The 14,942-nt window shown below is 44.3% G+C and overlaps 1 protein-coding gene across 7 annotated transcripts in view; it reads left to right on the top strand.

Annotated features, from left to right (window-relative positions):
• Positions 1–14,942, top strand: part of AspRS-m (aspartyl-tRNA synthetase, mitochondrial) — a 382,875-nt gene that overhangs the window by 272,202 nt on the left and 95,731 nt on the right. The window lies entirely within an intron of this gene.

Below are 14,942 nucleotides of genomic sequence, written 5' to 3' on the forward strand. Positions count from 1 at the left end.
CATTGCCATCCTGAGGGGTAATTCTAGACGCCTAAAGCACCACAGGAAGAAATAATCACAGAAAAGACGCTCTTTCTCTGTGATTATTTCTTCCTGTGGTGCTCTAGGCGTCTAGTATTAACCCACAGTATGACGAACCAACTAGCCCAACAACAAGTACTTCTAAGTTTCATTGCCATCACATAATGGCAACATAGCCCCAGTTTTCGTAGGATGCCTTCACGTGTGTGATTTAGCTGTGTTCATTATAGCTTGTTGCCTTGCGAAGTGTGGCTGCTGATGTCTCGCTCGTATGAGCATTCACGTCAAGCAAAAGTTATTTTTCACGGTGGAAATTTAGTACGTCTCCCAACTGTCAAGTAGGACACCACTAAATCTTCGATGGAAATTTTAACTTACTAAATTTCGTCTATGATGTTATCGATTTCAGGGCATCTGCACAAAGTGAAAACTTTCTGTATCTTGTCACAGTTATTAGGGACACTTGAAGACTGATAGTACTGCACCATTCAATTCAATGCTGCTTGTACTGGCGAGTCAGCCCTTTCAATATACGTCTACCATGGCCAGGTGCCCATAATAATTTTGGGAGCTTCAGCTGTGCACTAGCGTAAGGGTGAACAACAGGGCATAATGGTTTTGCACAATTCTATTGCTGTGTCGTGTTCGTTTGTGAGCTTAAAGCCTGTGACTGCAAGTGTCATAAACAAATGCAAGACGCCAGCTGTATGTCAATCAGGAAATGTTTCCACAGACTGGAAACTTGAAAATATCCAGATCTCAAAGATGAGCTTTCTGGCTAGCTGAAGCTACTCTGTGTGGGTAGAGCTTGTCTAGGATGACCATGGATATGCACGCGATCAAGGTGTATACAGAAGTACATAGATTGCCAGGAGAATAAATTTTCCAGTATAAGACACAGTGACACTTTCTCTCTGCTTTTCTTATTGTCAGGCTAAGGGAATTGGACTTCATATTTTGCACTTGTGAATATTTGGTCGGCTTGTATGTAATAAAACATTGGCCATTCCCCTGCCATCAAGCTCTTCAGAATTTTTTGGTATACTCCTGAACTTTGAGTAGTCCAACCAATTTTCATGGCCGTAAATTTCCCAATAAACAGGCTCAACCCCACTGTGAAAAAAAAAAGCAAAAAGCAGCGGCTGCACAATTTGAGGGCCTCGTTTGATCGTGTGCAAAATGCCTTAAAAGTCATTTCTGCAGCAATACAGTGTTGGCTTGTAGAAAAGCGTACTAAGATTGAGAGGCTGTAATAAGACTCTGCACATTTTCAATGATCCCGCCCCTGCGCCAACTGCGCCAAATTCCTCCAAATCAGATTTACTGCACCATCCTGATATCAACGGAAATTATGCCAAACTACGCCAAAGTCGGATTTGGAAGCGTCTATCACTGGCAATAGCCATGCCAGCGCGTCAAACATGTGCACCTTTTTCTCGAGGCCACCAAAAATCTGGGAGCAGCAACACAAAACACAAATAATGCGCATAATAGTTGGTGCGCCTATCAAAAGGTGGCGCGACAATCTGCTCACTTCCAAAGACTGTGTTAGTGAAGTGTCCCGATTTCGATGCAGGGAGTCTATGGGGAGTTTCGCAACTCGTATGATTGAATAGCGCTTTCGTAGCTGTGGGTGGGAACAGGAACTGTCGTTGACTTCCCTACTGTTTGTTGAGACCAGGTTTAAACGAATTGATGAACTGTGTGCTGTGTCACATTGCGGATTGTGGAAATGTCGTCACTGCACAAGGAGATTGGTCAGGCGTAGGAAAGGAGCGCGGAAATTGTTTTTCGATATGGAGGCTGCGCGCTGTGCACAGCTCTGTAATATTCAGAAAGCGTGATCGCTGCGATCTACTCTACAACTTACCGAGCTTGTTTGGGTGTGTAAAAAAAAAGTCGAAGCCTGACTGGCCCTTTAAGTGGAGACATGGCTCTTGGGACCCGAAAATTTGCCCGAAAGTCGAATTTTCAGAAGTGTCATTTTCGTATTCTTTCTACCATCGCGTACCTCTGTGCAAGTTTTCGTTTCAAAATCTTGCGTATTAGCAGTGTAACAGTAAATGAAAAATGCATTGGCACTCCCCTAGCCCTTTAAATTGTGGACAAATCATGCTTATTTCGGCTGCCTGTAACTCTTGAACGGCCTGCTCCAACGCGACCATTTTTGTATCGTTGAAAAGCTCTCGCATTTGGCTTTTTTTTTTGTCCCTCAGTCGGGCAATGCGGAGCTTGCACTTTTACAAACAAAAAGGAAAAAAAGTTGGCATAAAACGTTGTCATTGGCCACTTCCGATTACGTGGCTAAAATGGCGTCACCGGATTGTCTTAAGAGTGCTGCATTTGAAAACCTGGCTAGTTGAGGCGCCATTTTGGCTTAGGTTACAATCGTACGACGAACGTGTCTGGAGGACCAAGAAAGTTCCACTCGGTGTATCATGTCGACCAAAGGAGAGTCAAAATGAAATGAAAAATGGGCTGATGGTATGACATCACGGGTTTCTGCAAGCGATCAGCAAGCCAGCGTCATTGCTTTGGCACGCCACAATGGTGTGGAGGTGATTGCGGTCCGCTCCACAAAGGCACGGTATCACGCTGCTCTGTAACTGATGAGCAAGCGGCTCACAGTGTCGGAACATCCGACATTGTTGGCGCTGTCAGTTGCATCGTCGCTGTCAGTTGCATCGTCGACGCAGGTAATGGCAGTTCTTAAAATAAAGACACGCCGTCGTCGGGCTTTACAAGCGATAAGAAAGCGACCCGCAACGATGCAACTGACAGCGATCTGCCCGAAAAAGGCGGCATTCTTTGCGCCAACTCTAGCCTTGTGCGAGTTCACACTGAAGCTGTCATGAGCAGTGACATAGCCCAAGTGAGTGCTCGTGAGCAGGCCATGCCTGAATGACTTGAGTCGACATTGGCGACAGCGCGAAAGACTGCGGTTTTCACTGATGCAAGCGACGCGTCATCAGCCTCCGCTGTGGACACTGCAGCTTCGTGTTTGTTGGTCGACTTGGAGATCGTGAATGGTCTGCTCGCTGATTTTCTATGGTGCAAATTGTGGTGCAAAGTATGTGGCGGGTGTGTGAATCTAGTAACGGGTGACCGCGACTATGGCCCCGCTAAGAGACTGATAGTGAAGTGCTACTGTTGTGGCGGAGTGATGATGGCATAGAACTCGCGCTGAGTCGATGGTGAAAAGTCGTGCAATGCATTTGAAATAAATATTTTATCCACACGTGCAATGCTGTGTAGTGGAAACGGCCAGGCATTCATGAATGATATTTCTACATCGATGGGACTGTCGCAGTGGGGGTTGAATAAAACGTTTCAATGGCAATTTTTTTTTACATTGTTCCCTGAAGTGGCATTTCTGATGGTGTCATATTAGAGTAAGGATATCTCTGGTTCTACTCAACCAGTCTGAATAATTTGTTTTTGTCAGAAAGATGGTGAATTGACAAGTGCAGTAAGACTAGTACATAGTTACATATTGTTACGAGTGAGAGATGTTTATTGTACAGGCTGGATGATGGATGGTTGCAGAAGTCAGGTCTTGCACAGAACACATTCACTTCTTTTTTCTCAACCCCACTTCAACGAAAATCCCGTATCATTTCCCCCGTTGTAGACGATGCCCACTGGGTGAGTTAGTGTCGCGCGTGGTATGGCTTCAACCCGGCGACATGTACGACGTCGGTTTTCCTGGAGCGATGGCCAGAAGATGTGAGGTGTGATATCATGTACGTAACGTCGCTAAGGTGCGACAAAATGACGAAGGGGCCTGTATAGCGGGTCAGAAACTTTTGATACAAGCCACTCTTGCGATATAGAGTCCACAGCCACGCCATATCACCTTCCCTGTACAACACATGTCAATGTCGCTTATCGTAGCGAGTCTTTTAACGGTCTTGGGCTGCGAAAGTCCAGAGACGCCCAATGTGCCATGCCTTCTCTGCGCGACAGAGTGTTTCTGCAAAGGATGAGTTTTCTTGCTCCGAAAATGAGAGAATTGTGTGAAGGGTAATACTTGGCTCACGGATGTAGAGAAGGTAAAACGGGCTAAAGCCGGCGGTCTCTTGTAGCTCAGTGTTGTAGGCGTAGGTCATAAACGGTAAAACTTCGTCCCAGTTTTTATGCTTGGAATCAACGTACATAGCGAGCATGTTAATGAGCGTCCTGTTGACACGCTCAGTCAAATCGTTGGTCTGTGGATGGTATGAAGTGGCGTGACGAAACTGGGAAGCAGACTGGCGAATCAACTTTTCCACGATGTCGGCTACAAACTTCCGATCACAGTCGCTGATGATGGCACGAGGAGGCCCATGCCGGAGGATGATGTAGCGTAGCAGGAAGTCACAAACGCGATCGTTTGTTGCGGCAGAGATCGCTGCGGTTTCAGCATATTGAGTGAGGTGGTCTACACAGACTATAATCCAACGGTTCCCAGTGATAGATCATGAAAAAGGGCCCATCAAGTCAATACCGATGACCTCAAAGGGAAAACATGGAGGTGGTATGGTATGGAGAAATTCTGGCGGCACACTTGTTGGACTCTTGTACCGTTGACAATGCTCACAGCTGGTCACGTATCTAGCTGTAGCCTGGTGCATGCGGGGCCAGTATAAACCTTTCAGTGTGCAGTGATAGGTCTTGGCAAACCCCATATGCCCAGATGTTGGATCGTCGTGCATAGCTTGCAGCACGCTAGGTCGCAATGATTTGGGGACAACCAAAAGTAGGCGGGCCCTCTTTGCAGCGAAATTTCGCTTGTAAAGAATGCCATCCTGCATGACGAATTGGTTTTGATGCAACTTTCGACAACGGATGAGAAAAAAGGAGCCAGACTACGGTCTTGACATTGTTCTGTACGGAATGCTTCCAAATCTGGAAAACATGAGTCAAGAGCGGCCAGACAGTCGTCTAAATTGTCGGCGTCACATTCAGTCGTGGCAAGGGGAAGTTGCTATAGGCAGGCAGCATCCGCGTGACGGCGGCCACTCTTCAAGCTAAAAATCAGTCATATTCTTGCAAGCGGAGCGCCCATCGTGCAAGACGACCGGTTGAATCTCGGTAGCCTAGTGAGCTATCAAAGTGAGTGGTGGTCTGAGACCATGGAGAATCGGCGGCCATAGATGTACGGGCGAAACTTGTGTACGGCGAAGACAGCTGCCAGACATTCTTGCAACAGTGTGATTGCGCTCAGCTTTATTCAAAGAACGGCTCGCGTAGGAAATGACATGTTCGGCGGCACTGTGACGCTGAACTAATATTGCACTGATACCGATTCCGCTGGCGTCACTGTGAACCTCAGTTGGGGCTGATGCGTCGAAATGACGAAAAATAGGCCCAGAGGTGACGAAAAATAGGCCCAAAGGTGAATAGGAGCTTCAGTTGAGAAAACGATGACTCACACTCTTTCGTCCACTTGAAGGGTACGTCTTTGTTGAGCAGATGAGTAAGAGGCTCAGCAACATCGGCGAAGCTAGGAACAAAGCGCCGGAAATACGAACACAGGCCCAGGAAGCTTCGGAGTTCTCATAGCGAGCATAGTTGAGGGAAAGTGCTGACTGCGGTGATTTTGTGGGGATCGAGCCAAACGCCGTGTTTGTCTACGAGATGACCAAGAACTAGGGTTTCACGATCATCAAAATGGCACTTTTTGGAATTCAAGGTATGTGCTGCTTTCTCAAGGCACATGAGAACGACATCAAGTCGACGATTGTGTTCTTCAAATGTGTGGCCAAAGATTACAACATCATCAAGATAGCAAAGACATACTTACCATTTTAAGCCGGGGAGAACTGTGTCCATAATGCGCTCAAATGTGGCTGGAGCATTACATAGACCAAATGGCATGACATTAAATTCAAATAAACCATCTAGAGTTATAAAAGCCGTTTTTTCTTTATCGGCAGAGTGCATAGGTATTTGCCAATATCCAGATTTTAAGTCTACGGAAGAAAAGTACGAAGCAGAGTGCAAACAATAGATAACGTTGTCGATGCGGGGAAGCAAATATACGTCTTTTTTTGTAACCGAGTTGAGCCGCTGCTAATCTACACAGAATCTCCGAGACCCACCCTTCTTTTTTACAAGTATAACTGGTGCTGCCCAGGGGCTAAATGACTCATGTATAAATTTCTTAGACAGCATTTCTTCCACCTGCTCAGCAATAACTTTACGCTCCAACGGAGCTACTCTGTATGGTCTCTGACGAACGGTATGGGTGGAACCAGTATCAATCGCATGATGAGTGCATGAAGGTGGTGCAGAAATTCTGCGGCTATTGAGTGCGAAATCAAAAACGGATGCATGGTTGGAAAGGATCCGAACTAACGCTTGTCTCTTCTCTGACGAAAGCGACTTATTCACCATATCCATGAGTATGTCATCACTAGGACAAGCCACATCGAATGCATTTCCCTTTATCCTGTTGTTGCTAATGACTGCAACGTTAAGGTTGCTCCTGACATCGAATTCAAACACAGCCAGCCTCATTCCACCAGGCAGTACAATTGGCTTGAAAGAGTTGACCTCATATACCATGGCTTTGCCACTACTTGCAGAAATCATGCAATGCAGTACAACTACATCCTTCTTTGCATAGCTCAGCTGGATTGGGTGAACTATAACGTCAACGTTACCTGCTGTGATACCACAAACATCAACAGGCACTTGAACTATCGACTGGCCAGCGAAACTATGTCATCAACGACTGCGATAGTCTGTTGGCATCGTGTGGGCTCTTCACAAAAACCAGACAGTAAAACTTCGCCAGCTGCGCAATCTACAGTGGCTCCACATTCTTTAGAAAGTCTACATTTGTGGGGTTTAACGTCCCAAAACCACCATATGATTATGAGAGACGCCGTAGTGGAGGGCTCCGGAAATTTCGACCACCTGGGGTTCTTTAACGTGCACCCAAATCTGAGTACACGGGCCTACAACATTTCCGCCTCCATCGGAAATGCAGCCGCCACAGCCGGGATTTGAACCCGCGACCTGCGGGTTAGCAGCCGAGTACCTTAGCCACTAGACCACCGTGGCGGGTCTCTTTAGAAAGTCTATCCCCAGGATAGCGTCATGAGTAGAATTAAGAAGAACTGCGAAATCTGCCTTAAACAATTTAGCGCCGAAAGTAACAGTTGCAGTACAAACTCCCACTGGGTGCAACGGTTCTCCACTCACTGCACGAAACGTTGTCTGGCTTCCCTAAGAGAACATCACTTTCTTGCCAAGACGAGTCTTAAAATTTCTGCTCAAGACAAAAACAGTTGCTCCTGTGTGGACTAATGTGGACTTGGGGAGACCATCTATAAGAACACCGACCCTATTTTGTAGCATGGAAATTGGCGGAGGCATATCTGTACGCAGTGAAAATTGTCCGGCGACCTCACCTCTATCGACCGTGGCGTCTAGTTTCCCGGCAGAGGAGGAGAAGTGAGACGCCAACGACCTGGTGATGGTGACCGATGCTGGCGGGAGGAGGCTTGTGGCGTCACACTCCGCACAGAAGCCCGCGAATGGCTGCGGAATGTCTGTTGGAAGTCGGTTCGGTAGTAGCCGTTAAGTGGCCAGCAATAGTTTCTCAGAGTACTTGCGCGCCATGAGGATGCCAGGGGTCATTGATACTGTGGCATAGGTGACCGATGCTGCTCTGAGCAGAAGCAGGCTATATGTCCACGAACGCCGCAGTAAAAGCACACAGAAGCTTCACGCCCCACTCGCTGCTGAAGATGGTCAGCGGGATAATCTGGCCACGCTGCCCTATCGTGGGGTGCCCTTTGCACGGAGTCATTTCGCGGATCAGACATATATGCATATCGACGCAACTGTACCGGCGTCCTTGAGTTGACGAAGCTCACAGCGTTGATAGACGCAGGCGGCGAGCCGCATGGCGTATAAAAACCGTGGCCATGTGCTATCAGCGGCGCAGCAGCGTCCCACCGATCAAGTTCTTCGCACACTATTTCTCGTATTGTTGACGCCAGATCGCTGGGTGGAAGGACTACGTCGATGCTTGCGACCGTTGTGACATTGGGGAGTCTACCAAAGTTTGCCGAAATGCACCGAGCTTTAAGGGCCTCAAATGTTTGGCGATTTCGGATGATGTCATTGGCCGACTGCAAGTCATCCTTTCCTATAAGGTAGTGATAGATATCCTTCGCAATGCCCTTAAGGATGTCTCCCCAGGGACTCGAGCACGTTGACTCAAGGTCGCTCAGCACGCTTCTTTATCATGGTCGGATCTCCAAAAGACTTCCTGATTTCGTCCAGGAAATTCACCCACGTAGTCAAATTCTCCTCATGGTTCTCGTACCACACCAACGCAGTTCACTCAAGAAAAAGTGGTACATAGTTGCGCTCGCTGGTGGTGTCCCAGTGGTTATACAGACTCACCTGTCGATAGTGCTTGAGCCATTCATTCATCGCCGCCCTCTCCAGCCTTTCAAGAGAACGGGCGCGGTTCCTTCTAATGGTGTCTATAGGAGTTAGGTTCAGCTGGTTGGATTTCGCCGTCAGGGTTCATGATGACTGGTAGCGCCGTAAATCCTGCGAGTCTGCTGCTCCGGTAAAGCTCCAGGGATGTGTCTTCTACCGTACTTGTCCGGTGCTCCAAGGCGTTACCCAGCACTCTCCACCAATTATATTACGGGTAAGAGATACTTATTGTACAGGAGGGATGATGGATAGTTGCAGAAGTCATGCCTGGCACAGAACACTATCACTTATTTTTTCTCAACCCCACTTCAATGAAAGTCCTGTATCAATAATATTAAAGAACATTTATAAAAATAATTTTTTGAAGTTATTATTGGGTTTTACAAATAAATTTTCAGGTGTTTTATTTTTATTCGATTTTGTTGTAAAATATTCATTCTGTCCTGATTGAACCCGTATATCATCCTCAATCACTGTAGTGTTCCAAGAGATTACCATAATTATTTCTAACTTGTCCTGAAATGTTTTTTCTCGCTTTCTGAAAACTGTGTTTTCGATGATGGTGTAGTTTTGGAGTGACAGTATCTCTGGTGGTACTTATTGCAGTGAATCTTGTTTTGTTAGAAAAGGAGACAAATGGGGAGTGCAGTAGGCATGAAATTTGAATGAATAACATGAAAGATGTTTTAAAGAAGTTAGAATTTCTCCAGGGGTAATATTAAAGCATTTTGTTTACAAAGTTTGATGTGCTGTAACTTTGACCCAAATCACTCTAGAGCATTCATTCTTGTAGCACTGCAAGTTCTGACAATACATCATTTTCATATGCCGCTGTCTTATATCATTACCAGAATTCTAGAGAAAGCTCTCCTCCAAATTAGTCAATGCAAAAAACATGAATTTCTCTATATTTTGAGAACTACTTGTTCCACAGAAAAAGTAATTGCATATTTCAAATCAGCATGTCCAAATACATAAAGCGCAGAAGTTTGATGAAAAATCGCCAATAAATAAAAAAAAGGCTTTTTTAAGTGGGGTGTCCCCCCTTAGCGGCGAAACACGCTCTCCGAAGGGGTTTGTGAGATCTAGTCTAAATAGTAGCAAGAAACTGGGGCAGGAATTCATCAGCGGATGTCTTCCATTCCAGGAATGTTGCCAATTGCTGGTTTGAAGAGTTGCGTGGCACGTAATTAAAGCGATTTCCACTTATACCTTCACGCGTGCCGCCAGAATGTCACATCTTCTTCTGGGCATTGCCATTTAATTTTCTGTGCTTGGCCTCCACAGAAGAGCACGTGAATGGTGGGAACACGTTGACACTTTTCCTCTAATATAATTTATGCCTGGATATTCATTCATATAAGCTTTTCTGTAATGCCTGCCACCAGCACATCTGCGTTTGCAATCGCTGTTGTGGTAAATGCCCCCAAAAGACCCTGCCCTTTCGAACTCGAGATTGCTAGGATCCGAGTACAAAATTTTCACATGCTTTTTTTTATTGTCATGTTATTATTGAGAGCATGCTTCCTGGTCGGAGCTGCTGAAATTCGGTTTTAATACTCGCAGCTTTCAGTAGTGAGGCCATCCATCGTTGACGACTCTTGTCGGAAGGCCCACTGTGAAACGGCTACACCATGTTACAAGTACGCCCCTCGCTTTCCAGGGTAGTAGCTAACGGTTGATAACAAAAAAAAGAACATCACGGCATCTCATTCATTGCGTTTTTTTTTTTTTATCCAAAAATGAGAGTGAGGGAGGCTGGTTAGCTCGAAGAGCGCAGTCGCCGGTGCGTTCTATATCTCGAAGAATAATGGGACTCTTCGTAAACTTCTCTGCCAAGAACCTCTGCTTCACGTTTAAATAACTGACATCATGAAAACCGCTTAGGTAACTAGAGTGGTCATTGTCCTTTTAACCAGTGTTTTGTGGAGTTGTGCAACATTGGGCCCAAAGATACAATTTGTTAATTTCTCTTAAGCTTTTAGCAGTGAATGCTATACCAACAAATTGTATTTTTATACAAATAATGAAGCTTGACAAACACCCCGCCTTCTCTCCCCCCAACCCCTCCTGCGCTCCTGCTAAGGGGAACGTAGAAAAGGCACTCTGTACCTGGTCTTTATAAGTGTGCGCGAAGAACATTCCAGTGGATGGCTTGATGCTGATGGCCAAGACCAAATGATAAATAGATATGTGGGGTTTAACGCCCCAAAACCACCTATGGTTTGCCACCAAATGGTTTGCCGCTGTACTTGGTAAAAGAACTTTGCCGACAACACGGGGTGGCTTCCCCGATTTAAGCAGCGCTACAACATTGTTTATTTATTTATTTATTTATTTTATTTAGCAATACTGCTAGCCCCAACTTGGGGCCATAGCAGAGTGGGTGTACATAGTACAACAAAATCAACAGTACAATACTGCAGTCAACACAGAACAAAGCACTTCAAACAACATAAAAAATGTTTCACGAAGAAAAAAAAAACACTAGTCAGATATAAATTTTTCAAATGCCTCGATACTGTCTGTTTCAATAATTTTGCTGTCAAGCTCATTCCATTCTTTGGCAGTGCGCGGAAAAAGGGAATACTTGAAAGTATTATTATTGGGCTGGAAAGGAACGACAGTGTGTTTATGACGTTGTCTGGTAGAGTAACCGGAAGAGAACTTTAAGTATTCACCTGTGTTACTATTTATTCGACCATTAACTATCTTAAAGAAGAACAACAAACGAGAAATTCTATTTCTTTCTGAAGTCCGTTTGAATCCCGCTTTGGCAACTAATTCAGAGACTGATGTTGGGCCGTATTTCTTGAAAATAAATCGGACAGCCTTGTTTTGGATTCTATCTAGTTTATGGATATTGACATTGGTGTAAGGATCCCAGATAATGTTTCCATAATCCAAAATGGGTTGGATAAGAGATTTGTACACCAGAATTTTAGTGTCGTAGGATGAATAGCGAAGAGAACGTCTCAAAAAATGTAATTTCATCATTGCATTATTAGATATGTAGTCGATATGTCGATCCCAGTGGAGGTTGCTACATATATGCAAGCCTAGATACTTGTACTCTGTTACTCGATTTAGGATGTTTCCATCAGCTGTATAATTGTAAACAAGGGGACACTTCTTATTTGTTATCGACATGGCCACACTTTTTTGATAGTTTACACACATTTGCCAAGAATTACACCACTTCATGAGTTTCTCAATTTCTGTGTTAAGCTTAACTTGGTCTTCAACTGTGTGAATAAGTGAATACAACGCACAATCATCTGCATATAATCGTATTTTAACCCTGCAATTATCAACAATATCATTTATGAACACCAAAAACAACAACGGGCCAAGCACGGAGCCCTGGGGAACCCCTGAGCCAACAGGTAACATGTTTGATGGAGTGTCTTTAAAAACAACGTATTGCTGCCGGGATGTTAGATACGATTTAATCCAGCTACACAGTTTCCTGTTTTTTAATAATGTGTTCAGTTTAATGAGCAATTTAGAATGGGAAATCTTGTCAAATGCTTTAGCAAAATCTAAAAAAATTACGTCTATCTGTTTTCTCTCATTAATAGCTGCGGCGAAGTCATGTGTCATTTCAACCAGTTGAGTTACAGTAGAAAAGCCGTGACGGAACCCATGTTGCATTGGTGTTAATATTGAGTAATTTTCCAAGAAAAGCGTAATATGCTTATGAATAAGATGCTCGAGAATTTTACAACACGTGCATGTTAAAGCTATAGGTCGATAATTAGAAATAAGCTGCTTATCGCCATTTTTAAACAGTGGTTTTATCTTGGAAATTCTCCAGTCATCAGGCAAAGTACCCGTCGAAAGGGATGTACAGTAAATAATTAACAAAAATTTAGATGACCACTCAGCGTATCGTTTAAGGAATGCATTAGGTATATTATCGGGTCCATATGACTTTTTCACATCTAAATTAAGCAAGAGGTTAAATATTCCACTTTCTGTTATTTCCAAATCTTCAATCGGAGGTAATGTCTGGAATTTGTCAAATATGGGTATGCTACCATTATCTTTGGAAAAAATGGATTCAAAGTGGGTGTTGAACGCATCAGAAATCTTAGCAGCATCGGATGTGAAATCATTGCCTATGTTAAATGTATTAGTACTTGAGGACTTCGGTGTGATGGTCCTCCAAAACTTAGCTGGTGCCTCCTTTACCAGCGTGCTCAAACGAATGTTATAGAAGTTGAAACGTTCCTGCTTCATCTTTTTCTTAAGTTCACGAGAGAGCATTGCCACTTCAGCGATACGTTTTTGACTACTGTTCTTCTTAATTTGTTTCCTGGCACGGTTTAGTTTTCTTTTAATGTGAATGCTATCACGCGTTATCCAAGGATTCGCAGAATTGATTTTTCGATACTTGACTGGTACAAAGAGCTGAATGCAGGCGTGAATTGTATTTTTGAATTTCAGCCATAATGAATTGACGTCATACTCTTCAGTGATCATACTACTGCAAAGTTCATCGTAGGCTATTTCCAGTCTGTCTAATATCGACGTATCATCAGCAGCTGAGAAGTCAGGAAAATGAGATACGTTAAAGATGGGTTTCTGCAGTAATGAAGAGAACTCTATTAAAACACATTTATGGTCGGAAATTCCCTCAACTATTTCACATTTCGAATCACCACGAATACTTGAACTAACAAAAACAAGGTCAAGCACAGATTTACTAGTTCCGTGAACACGTGTAAAGTCTTCAACTAGTTCGGTTAAACCAAATTGAAATGCAATATCAATTAATGCTTCATTATTATTTGCGTCGCTTCTGTCAGCTGAAAGAGTGTTCCAGTTAATGCCGGGGAGGTTAAAATCACCACACAAAATAAATTTATTGTTATCAGTTGTATTGCAATCAATGTACTTTCTAAGATTCTCTAGTACTTCTAAATCACTCGCTGGTGGTCGGTATACAACACCAACAATCACATTTTGGCCCTCATGAAACAGCTTACAGAAGAGTGCTTCAACGTCTACAGCATCAGACATTCTGGCCACGTTCAAATTTTTCTTGAAGAGAAGGGCAACTCCCCCACCACGAGAGTTGCGATCACGACGATAAACATAAAAATTTGGGGGAGTGAATTCGTTATCATAAACACCACTGTGCAGCCAGGTTTCAGTAAGCGCGATAACATCAGGCTCATGAATTGCCACCAAGTGTTCAAGATCAAGACCCTTATTCACTATGCTTCGACAGTTCACATTAAGCAGCTTTAAGGAATTGCAACCAGTTGTTCGTCATGTATGATGGCGTTTAGGAACACGAACAATAGAACCACTGGTTTCGTCCCACATGTAAAGAACATCATTAATGGACACTTTGTCGAAGATAAGCCTCACTCGCTGTTTGTTTTTTCTATATTCTGCGGTGCAGTCCCACAATTTTGATCTAATATTTCTCACTTTCTGAGAAAAGTCTTCTGTGACATAGTAGTTTGATCCCTTGAGCTTAGCGCAGTTTTTTAGAATTGTAAGTTTTTCACGGAAGTCAAGTAATTTCACGATGACAGGCCGCGTTTTATCAGGCCGTTTACTACCAAGTCTGTGACATCTTTCTATTCCTGATATAGTAAGGCCGAGCTGGTCGAGCAAAAAAGTTGGCAAAACCATTTCTGGCGAAAGCGAAGCTGTCAGCAAATTGGACATCCAGCAGTGGATGACAAAAGGGTGGCTTGAAATCTCCGCAAAGTTTTTTCCCCCGGAAACTTTCAATGCCTGGCGAGACGTGAAGATGGGCACAGTGGTCAACTGCTTCCTCAAGGCAGGCTTTGAGACCGCGGAACTTGCGGAAACCGGTGAAGACGACGAGGAGCATGTAAACGATGCATTTTGTGAGTTGTCCTGCTTCCTGACGGCAGTTCCACACAAAGTGTCAGCAGACGATTTCATGGAAGCGGACTGCAACGTCCAGACTGTCGCGAACCTCGCCGACGAGGACCTTGTAGCTGCAGTCCTAGTGACCCAGGATGCCCAGGCCAACAGCTCATGTGATGAGGATAGTCTGGACGAGGCGCTGGCTACACACATGTACTCTGCCGCTAAAGTGGCAGCAGTGTTCGGCGTCATTCGTCGTTGCATGGGCCACATGGAGGGATCAGGGCTGTCGCACCTGCACAGCCTTAATAAGATCGACAATAGCATCTTCAACTTCATATCAAAAACGAAGAAGCAGGCCAAGTCAAGTGATTTTTTTCTCGCAAATAAATCATTCCGTTGTGACGTGTGTGCGGAAATAGTTGTCATTCTTGAATATGTCTTTTGTAGGTGATGGTTCGCTACAGGTAAGCTCTCGGGGCCTGTATTTTTTATCGAATTTTTTATATATCAAACTAATTCGTGATCCCCTTCGAGTTCTATATATCCGTGTTCTACTGTAGTACTATCAGTAAGTAGTAGTACTATGTGTTTGTGGGTGTAACAGAAGAGCTCTTTTTGCT

Source organism: Rhipicephalus microplus, chromosome X (assembly GCF_043290135.1).
Source record: "Rhipicephalus microplus isolate Deutch F79 chromosome X, USDA_Rmic, whole genome shotgun sequence".
In the NCBI taxonomy this organism is placed as follows: domain Eukaryota; kingdom Metazoa; phylum Arthropoda; class Arachnida; order Ixodida; family Ixodidae; genus Rhipicephalus; species Rhipicephalus microplus.